Source organism: Gymnoscopelus braueri (genome assembly GCF_963280865.1).
Source record: "Gymnoscopelus braueri genome assembly, chromosome: 16".
Lineage (NCBI taxonomy): Eukaryota > Metazoa > Chordata > Actinopteri > Myctophiformes > Myctophidae > Gymnoscopelus > Gymnoscopelus braueri.
The window spans coordinates 7160397-7175429 of record NC_137616.1 but is presented as its reverse complement, the minus strand read 5'-3'; positions in this window follow the sequence as shown (position 1 = coordinate 7175429).

Below are 15033 nucleotides of genomic sequence, written 5' to 3'. Positions count from 1 at the left end.
GCAGAAGGCCCGGTCATTAAGCACACTATATTCGAGCCATGGAGATGTTGTACCACTCCTTTCTGAATTTACGAGCATGTTGTTTTTCATGTGTGGTTGATGGAAATTTCACATTAGGCTGATATGCACCCGATGCCAAATACTGCCTGGCTTTATCCGGGCCATGGCAAGGGTCTCTTTCGTTGGCTTTATGTGGCTCTGGGCCAGGTGAGACTTGAGTGGGGCTTACTTGCTTGCGGTGGAGGACCGGGAGCCTCCGGCGAGGCAGCCGCAGTGTTGTCGGTGGCTCAATGACTGCAAACTTCGTCCACCTCCTCTGTATCATTTCTGGTTTCGAGTGCACCCGTGTTCACTTATCCTGAACATAATGATGAACCTTGTTCATCATCATCGGCGCAGGTGTTGTTCTTTTTACAAAAAAATTGGTCAATTGTCTTTGTCTTTATAGTTCGTTTCGCCATTGTGCTGCTGCTGCTGTACAGATTGTTTTTGGCGCGGGCGGAAACAGATAAGGAATTGTGGGTCAGCAGAGTCACACAGACACAGCCAGGTGTCAATCTCGCTAATTGTCCAGCCCACCCAGCCAAGTTGGCAATATCTGCCAACAGCGCCCGTCCACAGCTAAATGTGTTAATATATAGTGTCACAATCATTTTAACCACTTTAACCATGTTATACTTTGGCTATTCAAAAATAGCAGATCTACAAGCTCATAGCGTGTCACTTCGTGCAGATCTACAAGCTATGAGCTTGTAGATCTGCTATTTTTGAAAAAAATAAAATATATATATATATTCCAAAGGCCCAGACTGCCAAAGATGACTTTTGTGACTTTTTGTGTTTTTCGGTGTTTCCACTAGATGGCGCTCTTCGTTAACACATGAGTGACCGTTTCATCGATGAAATGGTCACTCAGATGCACTCAGAACCAGGAGATCACGTGATCCCAAGATTTACTGCTCCATTCACTTCCTGGTTAACGTATTTGGGAAATCGCCTGTATCTCGCCTCCTGTGTTTTACTATGTATTTTTGACGAGACATGCTATTTTCAACGGCCTATGACAAGCAAACGGGGGGTTGCGATGAATCCCCCCCCCACCCCACCCCCCACCCACGCAAGCAGAGATAACCCCCTGCGAGTAGCAACGATCAGGGGATCAATCATACTGAAGATAAATATCCTGTGACTACTTCAAAAAGGTAAGAAAATCAAAAATCTCTGGCAGTGCATGATTTATTTATGTATGTATTCTGGCAGTGAACGTCTAAATAAACAAATAAAGTAAAGTAAAAGAAAAGGACAGTAGCCCCATACTAAATGAACTTTGCTGTTCACCATGATAGAGAGCATGGCCAGTCCACACAGCCTCTCCTGGGACACCATGTCCACAGCAGATGATTCTTTTATTCATATTAGTTTATAGAAAAGCTTTGTTCTGCTGAAGTGCAGAGTTACGTTTCCCTGGGGGATCCATCTGCTCTCACAGGAAAGCACTCGCCAGCAGCTCTGAGAACAGGTCAAGACCACTATCTTGCTGCTGTTAGCCATTTTTATCGGATGCAGTCGGATGTGCTTTTTTTTTGTGCCAGTGGTGGGAGAAGTACTCAAAATTTTTTACTTGAGTAAAAGTATCGATACCATCATGTAGAAATACTCTGTTACAAGTAAAAGTCTGATATTCAAAATTTACTTGAGTAAAAAGTACGAAAGTATTGGCGTCAAGATATACTTAAGTACTGTACTAAAAGTAAAAGTTCCCATTATGCACAATATCCCATTTCACGTGTTTCCAAATGTATACAAATCCTTTGAAAATAGCCGATCTACAAGCTCACAACGCGTCGCTTTGCGACGCGTTGTGAGCTTGTAGAGCTGCTATTTTCAAATAGCCATTGCTGAAGTGGTTAATGTATGTTTTCAAATAATTGTAGTGGAGTAAAAGTGGCGCTGGCACCATCTAGTAAAGTAAAAATAAAAAAAAGGTACTTAATTACTGTACCTGAGTAAATGTACTTAGCTACTACTATCCACCACTGGTTTTTGCTATTTTTAAATAAATAAAGGTTGCCTGAAATAGGGATGAGAAAGGGTTTATGTGGTTAACATATATATATATACATATATAGTTAGTTACATTGTGATTAGGGATCCGGCACCGTAGAACCACCACCGGAGAACCACTGGCACCGGAGGGTCCATTTGGTTCCATTTGCACACTCTCAGAGTTACAGACCTGTAAGAGTCCATTTATAACCCCCTCACGTAACCTAGAGGGTCCCCTGGACCTCACTTTGAGAACCACTACAATAATATGTATGCAATACTGTATGCATGACTTAATTTGTGTTTATCAAAAATGATAATGAATGAATCAGGGGTCATCAATATGTCCGTACACAGACAAATGTGTCCATGGCAGAGACTTGGTCTTGTCCGTGGCAAATTTTTGTTTTTGTTTTTTTAAGACCATTATAATGTTCTTATTTTGATCATGAGACCCACAATTACTGAATATGTATGACACGTATTTACTACGACACTGTACGGCATATTAGGAGTCCACTAGTACTAGTGGATCTCAAATGTTGTATTTGCTAAGTACCCCCTTAACTCTGAGTGTGTTCAAATGGAACCAAATGGACCCGTAAGGGACCATTTGGTCCACATTTGAACACACTCAAGAGTTACAGACCTGTTATGGTCAATCAGGGCTAGAGGAATATGTGTTTCTGGTAATATTATTGTCCATTCATTTTGTATGTCCGTGGCAAAAAAATATTTTTGACAAAAATGTCACCACAAGCCAGCATGGCGATGACCCCTGGAATTAATATATATATATATATATTTTAAATCATAGGAATTATTAAAGGGAACCGTTAAGGAATCGGACCATTAAGAGGGAATCGTTAACCCTGCACATACTATTATATAGAGTTCTCATAGAGGCTCATTCAGTAATACTGTTAGGAGATGAGCTACTGTATAAGCCACCTGAGCACAATCAACACGCCATTATGCAGAGGACACAAGCGCGCGAGCACACACACACACACACACACACACACACACACACACACACACACACACACACACACACACACACACACACACACACACACACACACACACACACACACACACACACACACACACACACACACACACACACACACACACACACACACACACACACACACACACGCTTACATTATGCTGTCCTGGCTGAACAGCTGGGGAATCGTCTCACTGTGCATTGAGAAGGTAAATGATGTGGGCGTAACAATACGGACATTACTATCAACAGGGTCTTGTAATGTGAACATATTAGTTTCATTGTCTCTCTCTCCCCTAGCTCCCTTTCCTCCTGGACACGGCCCGAGGCAGATGGCGCCCCACCCTAGAGCCTGATGGGTCTGCCTGACGTTTCTTCCAATTAATCCATCAAGACCGGGGACGCATCTGTGTCATTTTAAGATTTATTTGGCTATTCAAAAATAGCAGATCTACAAGCTCATAGCGCGGCACAGAGTGCCGTGCTATGAGCTTATAGATCTGCTATTTTTGAAAAATCTTGAAAATGTGTGCAATTTGGCCGATCCTACAAAAGTCGTCTAAATTCTAACAGTTTAAAAAAAAATTACTTATGTTGCTATATATCAGTGGTTCTCAAACTTTTTCATATCAAGGACCACCCAAAATGGTATGTATTTGGCCACGGAGCCCCATCTCAAAACATTTTGTTCCAGGGACCCCCAGAGGCAAAGATTTGAGTAAAAAAAAAAAAATATATATATATATATATATATATTCTAAGATTTGCACAAAAGATTTTTCAAAAAAGAGCAGATCTAAAAGTTTGTATCGCGGCATTCTGTTCTGAATAGCCAAAAGTATAAATGAATGGTTATAGCTAAAATGACACACAGTGATGCGTTCCCGGATTGAATGGGTTATTATGGGGGAGTTTTTTGTTGCCACTGTTGCAAAAATTGCTTGCTGGTGCTCGGGGTGGGACAATGTCGGGTCCCTGCTCTATTATGTAAAGTGTCTTGAGACAACTTGTTGTGATTTGGACACTATAATAACATTTAATTGAATTGTTTGAGTTCATAAATCAAGGCATGATAAAATATAGGCTTTAAAAAAGTTAACAGTGTGCCTCTGACTCTTTTTAAGTTGGCCATATACAGAAGAAAATAACTTCATAAATGCGGGTGGGGGGGGACGGCCACTTACTTCCTGGTTACAGTTGTATGCATTTCTTGCAGTGTTTTATTATGTTTACTTTAATAGTTTGTATGCAATTCATTTAATGTAGAAGTCTTGGGCAATTATTGAAGGGTTTTGATATTACTATATAACATTGTATGTATGTTATTGCAAGTTGTTCATGTAATGCAGCCGACAATGTTATGTGATAGTAATTAGGTCTGATACATGGATACAGACTGACTTTGTGTTGATAAAATTAAGGTTGCTGTCCATGGTTGTGAAACACTGTTGCACACGTGCACATTACCACTGCACCACCCAATTATTATTATAAAAAATATGGGATATCACAATACAACTAGACTTTTATATATGCACAATGTGTTTTTACAAAATACTGCAGAAAATAGAAAATAGAATAGCCTACTAACAAACAAACAAACACCCTGCATTTTTAGCCTTCTGATCTTTCTAAGCAATGACCAAAATGATAATGTACCTATACTGTACTGTACTGTTTTGTAGGAAAGGAAATAACAAACTCACACATAGGATCATTGAAGTGACCAAGAGCCACATACTGTTCCCTGTTACAACTCACTACCTTCAACGGCAGACACAACACAACACACAAACTGTGTAGATTCACATCAGCATTCAATTCCAGAGCCAGAAACAGTCAATGAACATGTGTCATTGCCACCCAGTCATTGGGTCCCAAAATGACAGCAATAGTACAACAGCTTGAATCACATTAGTATGCACACAGCATACAACACAAGCAGCAGCAGCAAAGAAAAATAAAAAGGGGGAGAAAAAAAGTGTTCCTACTTTGAGCCGTCTTCTACTTGACTTCAGATGTGTAAGTGATGGCCAAGCAGGGTCAAACTTTGGAACCCATGGATAGAACGATAGAGCCGCCCTCTCTCTAGTTCATCCCTGGATGAGCCCTCCAGCGGCGTCTCCAGTCACGTCGATCCTCCATTCATCTGGCTAGCTCACCAGTACTTTCCTCCCCTGCTGGGAGCCATGCAAAACGAGGGTGTCCCCCTGCCAGGATGTCAATCTCCTCAGTGTTGTCGTCTGGGGTCATCACCTTGGCTCTTGTATCACCATCTTCTTCTTTCATGTATCATCAGATGTCCTGCTCAATGTCGTGCAGCCACGCCCTCGTCTCAGGTCCCACATCAAAGAGGCCGGCCTCCGACGGTGGTCTATACAGGGGGCAGGTTGGGAGGAACACCATAAGCCTTGAGTGTCTGAAAGAAAGAAAGAAAGAAAGAAAGAACTTGAAGTGATTTCATATGTCACAACACAACATACACAGCCTAGTATACGTACAGTATATATTGTATCCAGTCTCAACAGCCTAGTCTAGTGTATATTGTAACATACACAGTATCACAGAGCCAGCTATAGTCACTGAAATCAATGGGGCTGCGGTAAAAGTTAGTTTTATTTTGGAGAGTTCAGATATTCAACCACGGAGCTACTCAGTCAACAAAGTACTCCATATTGACACTCAACAAAACTCTACACATTGTGCAGGGGGGTGTATGTGAGCACACCGTTTTGATTTGAAATATTTTACATGAATACAGTATGTGGAAGCCTAACCACAGAGATAGCATTTTATATTGATAGTTCATAATTCATACTGAGTATTGAGTTCTTTTGATATTAAAATGGTATAAAACATTCAAATTGAAGATAAAAGGTCTCCGCCAGGTCAGGTAGGTTATTGTGGCCTCCTGGTGGCGCTATAATAGGCCAATGTCAAAAGCGTGCCATTTCTTCTTAGGCCTTTCACGGCAAGCAGGCACTGCATTCATGATTTGAGGCATTTTGTTCCAAAAATGTGTTTTGCTAAATTAGACCTGCTGGTGGCACTAGAACAGGCCAACGTAAAAAGGGTAGCATTTCTTCTTCAGCCTAGTGGGATTGTGTGTGCAACATTTCACAGAAATCGCACGTTGCGTTCATGATTTGAGGCATTTTGTTCAAAACTGAGCTATCCAGCTAACTTTGGAAGCCAATGTTAGCCAATTAGGATGGAATATGAAATATCGGACACTTCCATCTTGATCACATGACTATAGAAATACTGTGTACCGATTTGCGTGATTTTTGGACAGAATCTGAAAGAGTAATAGCAAAAAAATAGTTTTACAAAAGTCTGCCTCCTGGTGGCGCTCTAAAAGGCAGATGTGAAAAATGCAGGACAAAGGGTCTTCCTTGGCCTCTAGGGAGAGTGCGTGCAAAGTTTCACGCAGATAGGTGCAGTTATAGGTAAAAACGCGAATCGGCCTGTTATAGCGCCACCATAAGGCTGATTTGAACATTTTCAAGTGGCATTTCTTTTGGAAGCCAATCTTAGCCAATCAGGATGGAATATAGAAAATCGGACAGATCCGTGTTGATCACATGACTATAGAGATACTGTGTACTGATGTGCGTGATGTTTGGATAAAATCTGTAGGAGTAATATCCAAAAAATATTTTTGCACAAATCGGCCTCCTGGTGGTGCTATAACGGGCCCATGTGAAAAAATTGGGGCAGAGGTTCTGAATTGGCATCCAGGGAGTGTGTTTGCACAGTTTCGCAGCAACCGGGCCAACGGTGCCGGAGATTAGCTGTTCACAGACAGATGGACACACGGACGGACACACGGACGGACATGGTGCAAAACATACTCTCTCGCCATGCCTTTCGGCCTGGTGGAGACAATAATTGCTAAATTCATACGTTTGTTTCATTGTATGTACAAGTACAAGTACTTATAATAGAGGATTTTTATATAAGATTATGTGTATAAGACGACAGTTTTCTTTGGGAAATATTAAAGTGAGCAAGCGAGCAAGCCGCACGTTTCCAGCGGACAATTTAAACCTCTACACAGTGAGTATATTTACATGTTGTGTTTTTAGTAGTGTAAATTGTGTAATAATTACTGCTATAGGTATAATTGCACTTACAAAAGATAATGATAATGCCTAGATTGAGCAGAGTAGTGTGTTATATACAGTAGACATTATGTAGATACACAAGTAGATATACGACTTGTCCTTCAACGGTCAAGAGACAATCATGTTTCTTCCATCTCAGACACATTGCTAAAATCGAGTCCTTCTTTTTGTCATCATTAACAGACCTTGAAAAAGTCATTTGTGCTTTCATTTAATCAAAAACATGCTTCTCTTCCCTACACATATTGATGTATTTTGTCCTCACTATCTGGTGACATTTTTAAACATGCACACATAAAAGAGCTACACCTAGAAGAAATCTGACTATAGGGTAAGCCTTGAAATAAATTGAGAGATAGAATAGAAATCTGGATGTGCAACAGTACATCAACTGTAACAGCTTGCTCCTATATCACTTTCATTGGTATACAGTAAAGTATGAGGTTTCATACAAGAATATTTGGTGCTGTGACACACACAAAAAAAACTAAACATTGTGCATGTATTTATGTATTTAGGATTATAGTACCCTAGCCCTAGAATGGCTGTCATATTAACTTTGGCATCAGTGGTGTAAGAAGTACTGACATTTTTTTAAGTAAGTAAAAGTATCAATAGCACAATGTAGAAATACTCTGTTACAAGTAAAAGTGCGGTGTTCAAAATGTAAAAGTATTGGCATAAAAATGTACTTAAAGTACCAAAAGTATAAGTACTCATGATGCAGTAGCCTATGTCCCATTTCACAAGTTTGTCATGAACAGTATAAGAATCTTTTGAAAATAGCCAATCTACAAGCTCACAACGTTGTGAGCTTGTAGATCTGCTATTTTCAAATAGTCCAAGTATAAATAGGGTTGAAGTGGTTAGTGTATGTTTTGTAATAATATTCTAAATCTTCAAAGTGACTAGTAACTAAAGTTTTCAAATAGGCTAATTGTACTCGAGTAAAAAGTACAATATTTGCCTCCGAGATGTAATGGAGTAGAAGTAGAAGTACTGAAAATTTGAAATACTCCTTTAGTAAAAAAAAAAACAACTAAAAATTGTACTTAAGGCCTACAGTACTTAAGTACATGTACTTTAGTTAGTTACTTTACACCATGGCATTAAAGGTACCTGTGATTGTAGGCTACTCACCCAATAATTAATTACTGTGACTTGAGGTCAGCTATTTCCATCTAGTTTCATATCCATTTGAAAGTTATATGGAAGAAAAAGTGTACTTAAAAGTTAAAACATATCCACTTTTCCAGAGTTTTACAATTAGACTACATACTAGACAGGTGTTGTTGGTGTGGGTTAATTAATGAGGAGAATAAACTCAGTTGGAAAGGGAAAAAAAACACCAACGCAGTTTGCACAGACGAGCCTGACAACACTGAGAACTCTACTCACCTTCCATATGGTAGAACGTTACATTACATGTTGTTTATTTAACTTTTTTTACTTCCAAACACTGACCTCTCTGTCTGCTCTCTGTCTGTTTACAGCAGGGTGTAGGGGGAAGGGGGCGGGGCAACCAGAGGCTTTGAAAGAGCCCATGTGACACCTGCTTAGGGAGTGTCTACCAATAACCTGCATTCACAGAGTGGCTACTTTCTAGGGAGTATCTGACAATAATACACGATTTTGCTTCTGAAGTCGCCTGTTTTGCATTTTTGCAGATGTTAAGCAAGCAATGCCTACTTTAGATTACTGAATAACAACTAAGAAAAATGCTTTGTTTGAATCAACTTTATACTTGTCTTATTTCACTTTGACTGCATCCTCTGAGGATACAGACAAAATAAGCCATCACCAGTAGGTGTGCTATTACCTATATATATATATATATATATATATATATATATATATATAGGTCCATATAGGTCCAACACCTCCCTTTTCTGACAAAAAACTTTATGGTCCCAGGGGGTGCCCTGAGCCAAAAAAGGAACCACTGCTACAAACTTACGTACAGTTTTGAGGTACTTTTACTTGACTTTATATCAATTTGCAATACTTCTACTCAACTACATTTCAGAGGCAAATATTGTACTTCTCATTCCACCACAATTATTTTTTAGAACTTCAGTTCTTTCTTTCTTTCTTTATTCGGATTCCCATTAGCTTCCGCTGCCGCGGTCACTAGTCTTCCTGGGGTCCACATAAAACATCACAAAATAAAACAACATACAATATTCATAAAAACAACAACCGACACTCGTCAGTCCAAATCTAAGCTACATTAAAATGCCAATGATAATTAGACAATACGGGAACATTGGTTAAACATCATGTACAAAAACACATTGCTCATTCAAATTGTGTGGTCTCTCTCATTTATATTTAGTTAATAGATTTTTTTGAATAAGTATTTGATCTTGATTTGTTTAATATTTGCAGATAATGAGTTCCATTGTTGGGTGGCTCTATAAATAACAAGTATAAGTATTTCTGACTTTGGTTTCGGAAGTTCCAAATACCCTGTGCTTACCTGTCTGGTTTGATAACTATGTTTTAGACCTGCATTAAATAATTGATCTCTGAAGAAATCTGGCTTCCCCTCAACAATTGCTTAGCCTCAACAATTAACCATACCAAACTGTGGTGCATTCTTGCAACATTAGTTTAAAAAAAGAAGTAATGAAGTTAAAAGTAACTAAACTATTAAACTATTAAACTATTAACTATTAAATTAAAAACTAGTCCAAAGTCCACAGAAGTCCACAGCTCAATAAAAGCCATTTCCCTGCTGTTGTCACAGCAGTGGGGGGGGGGGGATCCGTTCTGCTGATGTGTTGAAAGGCTTGGCGTCGCTCCCCCATCCGAGCCTCGACTTTAAAAACCAATTAACCCATTAAGACCGGGAAAGCATCTGTCATTTTTAGATTTGAACCACTTTAACCACTATCTTATACTTTGGCTGTTCAAAAATAGCTACAAGCTCATAGCGTGGCACAGAGTGCCGCGCTATAAGCTTGTAGATCTGCTTTTTTTTTTTTTTAATCATGAACATTTGTGCAAATCTTTGAATATATATTTGTGAAAGCGAACATTTGTAACTCAAATATTTGCTTTTGGGGGATTCTACAAATGTCTTCTAAATCCTAACAGTTTTTTTGAAAACCTTATGTTGCTATAATTAGTGGTGCTCAAACTCTTTCATGTCAAGGACCCCCAAAATTGTATGTATTTGGTCGCGGACCCCAAAAAGTATTTTGTTACAGGGACCCCCCAGAAGCAAAGATTTTAGTTAAAAATGTTCGCTTTAAAAATATATATATATTCAAAGATTTGCACAAATTTAGCAGATCTACAAGCTCATAGTGCGGCACCGAGTGCCGCACTATGAGCTTGTAGATCTGCTATTTTTGAATAGCTTAAGAAATGTTAAAATGACACAGATGCGTTCCCGGTCTTAATGGATTAAAACGTCAGAATTAGCATCAGAAAACACTTTAGCGCTATCAGGATGGCTTAGGTAAAAGGAATGTGCTGTGGCAGGTGGCACAGTAACACAGCCTGATGTGAAGCAATTAACACCTGATGCAGGAGTGCAGGGACATATGGGACTGCATCGCAGAAAATATATCTTTACCGTCAGGGAAGAAAACCTCTTATCTCCATATTCTAACTTTTTGTGTTTTTTTTCTTAAATCAATGCCCTACTTGATCACACTACAGCGTCACACAAAAGCATCAACAGTAGCAGATCCGCAAGCTCGAAACGCGGCGCTTGTAGATCTGCTACTTTTGATCATTTTGGATTTGAATCCTGAAAAGTAACAGTATTGGACAAATGAGGTTTCCATCCGACAGAGACGATAATATAAATATATTATATTTGCCGTCAGGTAGAACTCCATATTGAATATTTATTATTAATATTTGTATGATTTTTATCCCAGATCTTTATAAATGAACGCCCTTTTTTATACTCTGTCTTATCTCAGTATTCGGCAAAAGTTGTGAAAATATATATAATTTATATATTTTTAAGGATTTAGATTTAGATTTCCTGAAAAGAAACACGTTTTGGACCTGACAGCGACGATATGGGAGTCACAGTGCAGAACATGCCTTATATTCACACTGTAGGCCTATTATTAAACTAGACAGCAGACATAAGTCTCACAGCTTCATCTTAAAACAACAGTAATCAAGATGTATCTTTTGTTATTACACGGCTTGGTTGAATGCTCGATTCTGATTGGTCAATCGCTGAATTCAGCTGTGTGTTATTTTTGGATAATGACCGATGAGCTCAATAACAGACGCTGTCTAATCAAAGACTCAGAGCACTTGCTCATATCAACCTGCTCTGCTTGATTTGATGCTGTATCCAACATGACAGCCATGTAAACACACGCACCATGTCAATAACAACTAAACATTGCTCTCAAGAATTTTTTGAAGCGAGAAATAGACAATGCAGTAACCAAAAATGTATTCTATTTGATCAACACTTCCTTGTTTTCCGAGACGACCGTGTCGGGCAGCTCAGCACTTATGGCATACTTTCATTGCCATAAGCAAGGAAATACTTTGTTTTGTTGTTACTTTTGGGTCAATTTATTAATGTATTTATTAAGTAGCGATGTAATAAGCACCTCCTCTGATTGGGCACCACCGCTACGCGTCGGTTTCTAATCACCTGTCGGGATTTATTTATCAATAATGACCGGCTACCCGTCAATTATCCCTTGCTTAGAATTAGCCAAGTATGATTTCACATAATTTGACATTTTGATTCCCAGCGTTGGTTCGGATTTTGCGTGGCTGAAATACGCTCCCTCCATTTTAGGACAGGAGCATTTCAGGACACAGCTTACAGATGCCATTGTTGTTCTAGAGGTGCACACAGCCATCCACCTGTTGACCTTTTCAAACATCCGCCTCCCATAAGTTCCTAAATAATCACCTCCTTCATCCACCTCGACCACGCAGCTCCCTCCAGCAGTACAGACTCAGAGGCTGACCCCAGAGCGTGACCTCTGGGTCAGCCTCACCCCCTGCGGAAGCTTCTTCTGGCAATCATATGCCCGTGGTTTTCATGAGGAGGAGGGCTGAGTGTGATGGGATCAGGGATGTGTGTGATGCCTTCCATATCCTGAAAAGTAACAGTGTTGGACATACAGTACAAGGTTTCAACCTGACAGCAATGTTAGAAAGACTGCGTCACTTCTCTCATTCTTAATTTCGTTCCCACTCTCTCTTTCTCAGTTTTGAAGAGACAAGAGTGAGTGTTTTGTTTGAGAAACCATACATATTCTCATGCATTTGATTGATTGAATATTTTATTAGGCAACAAAATGTAAAACAGCACAGTTAATGTTTTTTTAATATTTTGTCTAAAAGGTCAGTTCAAAAAAGTCCTTGCGGTCATGTTTCCATTGAGGTCCTTGGTATTCAATTCATAGTCATATATAGTGGCACCAACAGTTCAAATATCAACACAAAAATACAGAAAAAATAACACTAGTATGTGCAAAAAAAATAATAAAGCTATATGTACAACAATGGGGGGGGGGGGTTCGTCTATCTAACAGGAAAAAGGTATTACCTCCTTTTTCGGCCTCCCGAAAGGTGAATTTTCAGGGCTGTTTTAAATGAGCCCAGCGAAGTGCATTTGAGGGATGGGGTTAGACTATTCCAAACCTGGGTGGCAGTGCTGTAGAAGGAGAATTTGCCCATGTTTATTTTATGGGTGGGTGTTACCAGATCGTTGTTAACGCTCCCTCTAGTTTTGTGACTGTGGGTCTTATTGGCACAAAGCTATTGTGCCAATAACAGTTGTGCAAAGAGGAATACATTGAAGAATGATAAATTGCTATCATTCTTCAACATTGTTATGTGTCCTGATCGATGCACAATGGGCGAACACAATTCACCTAACCAACGATAATTCAGTCATCAACGGGTCCTTCCCAAACAAGCAACGTTCCAACACCGGTGATTGAATTTCTTCCATTTCCTGCATAGTAACCATTTTGGACACATTGCAGGCCTTACATGTACTGTACAAGGTTTCCACCCGACATACTTTCCTTTGCCCAGTGCAGATTGATAGGAGCAGTGATTTCATCATCAGCTTCAGCTATTATTGGGCCTTCCAGCCACTGAATGAATTAATGAATCAAAGCAAAACACTTCTTCCTTTGGACATCGTTGCTGTCAGGCAGAAACCTCTTATCTCCATATTCTAAACTTGTTGTGTTTTTTCCCCGTAAATTAACGCCCTACTTGATCATACTACAGCATCAAAAGTGGCTTCGCCGCCCGTTTCAAGCTTGTGGGTCTGCTACTTTTGATCAGTGGTGTAAAGTAACTAAGTACATTTACTCAAGTACTGTATTTAAGTACAATTTTGAGGTACTTTTACTTTACTGGAGTATTTCCAATGTTTAATACTTTTACTTCTACTCCACTACATCTCAGAGGCAAATATTGTACTTTTACTCCACTACAATTGTTTGAAAACTTTAGTTACTAGTTACTTTGCAGATATGAATTATTATATTATGAAAAATACATTAAACACTTCAACCCTGTTTTATATATAGGCTATTATAGAAAATAGCAGATCTAGAAGCAAACAACGCGTTGCATCACGACGCGTTGTGAGCTTGCAGTATAGTATATTTTGATGCAAATACTTTTGTACTTTTACTCAAGTAACATTTTGAACATGGGCCTTTTACTTGTAACAGAGTATTTCTACATTGCATTATTGATACTTTTACTTAAGTAGAAAATGTGAGTACTTTTTCCACCACTGCTTTTAAATTTGAATCCTGAAAAGTAATATTTTTTTTGGACATATGAGGTTTCCGCCCGACAGAGAAATTACCTTTTACATGCGCAAGGCATCTTTATTGACAAACAAGGGAGATTCCCTCTATACTACGTGAATAAAAGAACAGCAAATTAATGATATTAAAACAATACGACCTGATATATCACGAAGGCAAATCGCTCCACATCTAAGTCTGCATGCAAACAAGCGTTCGGTTGAGCGCCTGGAGAATTCTGAAGTTCTTATCTATTACATTCAGTATATCAACGCTGTGGCTATCAAGGCCTGTCTTCTGACTGCACTCTATAAAGTAAAGGTTGACGGCCCAAGGTTCCACAATGGACCATCAACCCCTCCTTGGGTACGAATTTAGTACCCACAACAACACAAGATTAAAATCTAAACAGTACTTTATAGAAATTATCCACTAGCATAACATATTTCATGTTTAAAAAAATCAGGTCCCATTTTTTTCTTATTGAGTCATGTGAGCCGAGGAAAACCCTTTTCTTTGAAGGGGAAACTCTGAACTAGGCTGGGGCAGTCCCAAACCTACCATCTGGACATGAGCTCTTATTGGGGACAATTACATCATTTGATTCCATATTGCATTGCTAAACTTAGGGTCCCTCAGTGGGGCATTCCCACTGAGTTTTCCTTTACAAGCAACTATTCGAACATGTGTAATATATATATATATATATATATATTTAACTTTAATTTTTTTATTAATCTTGTTATCTGTGTGCATTTTTGGTTTCTTCTCCAATTCCTCTGGTTGAGGTGGTCACTTTTCCGAGCCCGGAGGAGGAGGTTCCGACAGAGCCCAAGACTAGCCCCCCCCCCCCCAACCCATCCAGCGCCATTAACGAATGTACTTGGCACTGAATGAGCTAAGAGACGGAGGTCCCACTCCCGAGCCCCCGGGTCCGTACCCTCCTGGGGCCTGAGACCGGAGCCCCCCGTATTATACACAGGGGCCCCAACCCCCAAGCGCCAGTCAGATCCGTACCCTCCTTGAGGTCGAAAGTCGGGGCGTAGATATCGTGCAGGGGTGTTCTTCGTCA